The sequence below is a fragment of the Erythranthe guttata genome, chromosome 3 (assembly GCF_056151865.1).
Source record: "Erythranthe guttata isolate IM_541 chromosome 3, IM_541, whole genome shotgun sequence".
Lineage (NCBI taxonomy): Eukaryota > Viridiplantae > Streptophyta > Magnoliopsida > Lamiales > Phrymaceae > Erythranthe > Erythranthe guttata.
In genome coordinates, this window is record NC_142535.1 from 12,747,167 (window position 1) to 12,750,969 (window position 3,803).

Sequence of the window (3,803 nt, forward strand, 5' to 3'; positions counted from 1 at the left end):
AAGGAAAAAAAATAATTTGTTAAAGAGTGGGTAATCCACAATAAACAGAGTTTGTTGTATAAGGACTAGTTGTGCCATGAGGGACATTGCAATTGGATGATGCATTTTGGTTATCAGGAAAACATTTGTTGTCCCACCACGAGTTATATGAATTGTATTAGTTTTCAATGGTTTCACATAAATATTATTAACTAACCAAAATCTCGTAATTGACTGCAAATTTGATCATCAATCTCGAAAAATATATTTTCCTAGGATTCACCTGAATTTCAATGTATAATATGCCATACAAAGAAGATAAGATAAGTTTGATTTGATATAGTTTACATTTCTCAAATATTTACATAAGTAGCAATATATTTTTGGTCTAAAACAAATTGACTCATATTTTATAAAAGGCATCTTGCAACTTAATGTATACATAAAAACTATTTTCACCACATAATAATATTACGACATGTGCAACGCACGTACACCTTGCTAGTACAAAAAAGTGTCTCAATACATTATATTATGAGATACTTTTATTATAAGGAAAATAAAATATATGCCGTATAAGGCCTATTTTGGTTCAAGTGATGGGATAGGATGGGATTACAAATCCATTTTCGAATTACATTGTAGGGATACATGCAAAAAAGTGGGATCTCATATTTGGTAAAAAGGATTGAGCCACATGGATTGAAGCATGGTTGTATTCAACTTGTGATAGGTACGTCGCATTGATTATTTTGTTGTAGTAATTGACAATATCACCCCTACAAAGTTGTGTTTTTTTTGTACAAATAGTGTTTCATCTCCCACATCATTCCAAATTTTAATTAGATTTGTCTCTCTTTTTTTCGTCTGAATTCATAAAAAATAAGGAAGACGATTTTTTTTTTTGCTTCTAATACTTCAAAAATGAGTAACATTTGACTTATTCAAATCTCCAAATTATTTTATTTTAATCAATCAATTCATCCATGTAATCACAAAAATAATAAAATTCAATTCCCTTGAACAAAAAGTTTCGGTTTGAACAAAAAAATAGCAACTTTCAATAATATATGATTGCGTGACTGAATAAATTGTTTGTAGTCTACAAATTGAACAAAATAACCGGTCTAAAAATATTATGCAAATATTTTCCACTGGCTTCGAAAAACATATACTACAACAAATCAGACTGTTCAGTAACATTGTTCTCCAAATGCTTGAGAAGTTGTTCCACTTTATTCTGCATTAACATTAATCAAATGTTAAAACCAGTTTAATGGTAGAACACATTATAATCAAACTAACATGAAGTATAAAAATAATTATAAACTAATAAATGCAGGGGCTCTTAAGTACATATCTCATTGAATATTAAAGAGGAATTTGCCTTCTTAAGGTGAAAAGACCAAAACATGATTTATAGACCAAACAAACAAAAAAAAATATTCCACTCACATCTCTAGTACACATTCTAATAGCTTAGAAAAGTGATAAAATTATTATCGGGCAAAGCAACAAATAAAACAAAGGAAATAGGTCGGTTCGTAGATAAAACATACAAATAAAGTGTAATAACAAATATTTCAGCTGACATCTCCAGTACTCGTATTCAAATAGTCTGGATAAAATGTGTTTCACATAAGGCCACTTCTTTAGACAAATAGATGATGTCAACATAGATGTTTAGATCTAAATAACATAAATTAATTAACAAACTCAATCTAGGAAGTCAACTAATTAAGGGTATAATCGAGTTCAACGATTAAGAAATAACCTGCTAGAAAAACCCCCATGCTATTATTTATTTATAACACAAATTACAATCCAACTATTGGCAACACGAGTAATGTTCAATTTATTAGTACTCAAACTCCTCAAGTAGGTACAATTATATAGTATTGTCATATTTTTCACTCAATTCTATTCAAAAAAGTGAAAGTGCATTGATAAGAAAATTATCCCAATAAAATATAACATGTTAAAATGATTTAAACATAAATTTTCTTACCAAGACAAATTTTCCGCAGTGATATTCCCTTGCATTCTTCGAAAGAATTGATACATTTCTTCATGTGTTTGCAATTGCAACGACTCTATTTTTTCTTCATAACTACTATTTTGTTTTGCCATTTGCTCTGCTTGTTATGTAGTGATTCATAACTACTGCTTTGTTTTCCTTTGCTCTGTTACTTCTGTAGTCGGGTGTTAATTACATTTCTTGCATTTTGAAGCTCATTCCCATTTACTTTTTTATGTATTTAATGAATATTTTCATAGTTCAACCTTGTTTGGATTAGCCTCCTTGTAATGTACTAGTAAATATCACAATGACCGGTTGTTAATTTTCAAGAAATACGAGGTAGATTTGAAAATTGAGAATGACAAGAATACAAACCATTTTCCTACAACACGAAAGATATATAAATAAAAAAAAGTAAAAGGAAACAATTTAATGAGATTCAAGGATTGCAAGCCCTACCAAACATCACCAAATTGTCACAGATTGAGAAAAAAAATATGAACAGTAGGCACATAACATTACCAAATGCCATTAACAGAAGGGGGTGTATAAAAGAAAACAATGTCGAAAACATTGTTCAGATGAGAAGACAATATAAAAGAAATGTTTAAAGCTGCGAAAAACTCACCTCGCGAAGATAATCGATACCAGAAAGAAGCACATCCGTCGCTCCGCCGCCCACACTCCGCCGACGCTGCCAAATTTTGTCCAATACAGAACTTCAATGTATTGTCTTGCGGGAAAGTAGCTGTAAAAAAAAAAACTTAGACATAGCATAGCAAAATGAAAAAAAAATATATATACCTTGATTTATTGAACGATTATTAGCAGAGTATAGAAAATCAGAGATGGGCGAAGACCAATCGCGTTTTGGGGGGAGATGTTTTGTATATATAGTTGGTACAATTGCAATTATGGATAGGCTTTAGGGGCTGAAAAGTAATATCACTACATATTTAAGTAAAGAAAGGGCAGGATTGGAGGATCTCACCTCGGGTGGCCAGATCCAATATCACGCAATTGGCTGATGAAAAACCGGGTCGCGGATCAATCCCGCTTCAACTTAAATCGAACCAAATCTAAGATTCGGCCCGATTATACAATCTATCAGACTGAATCAGCCCAACCAAATGTACATCCTCGTAGCTCATAAAAGCATCTCCAAAAGCATATATGGTAAATATTGGAATGGTATCCCTATTATACCACATGCACAGTGTTTTATGAGCTCCTTTTATCATATTTTCTTCAACCATGCCTTTTAAATTTTACCACTTTATTATATTATAACCATTTCTATCTATTTGATGATGCTTAAATTATTGCCACGACCTTAAAGCTTGAACGGGATAAGTATAGTATTATTTTAATAGTTTTCGACTTACCGTTTGTGAACAGTTATCTGCTATACATAGCAACTGGGTAGTGTTTAAGGGGTCTAAATTTTAGAACGTCCGTTGGAGAAGAAACTTTTCTCCACAAATGTTAATTTTTTTAATAAGGACCAGTCCAGCTCCTGTATCATTTATTAGTAATAGACTCGTCCATTCATTTATTCTCAAATTTACCCTCTCTCTATCCACTACTTATGACCCTAAACCACCACTTTGATGCCTCTCTTTTTTCTTTAATTTTTTTCGTTTATTTAAAAAAAAGTAATAAAAACAATTATTTTTTTTTTGCAGTTTTCATTTTCCTAGGATTAACTACAAAATTTTCGAAATCAACTATAACATTTTCGAAATCAACTATAATATTTCTAAATTTAACTATAATATTTCTAAATTCAACTACATTTTTTTTA

At 30.8% G+C, this 3,803-nt stretch overlaps 1 long non-coding RNA gene across 1 annotated transcript; it reads right to left on the bottom strand.

Annotated features, from left to right (window-relative positions):
- Positions 1-1,115: 1,115 nt before the first annotated feature.
- Positions 1,116-2,788, bottom strand: LOC148771831 (uncharacterized). Its single transcript, XR_016030540.1, has 2 exons — positions 2,628-2,788; positions 1,116-1,219 (listed from the first exon to the last, which is right to left on the bottom strand). It is a non-coding gene; the product is annotated as an uncharacterized LOC148771831 (long non-coding RNA).
- Between the last annotated feature and the right edge of the window lie 1,015 nt (positions 2,789-3,803).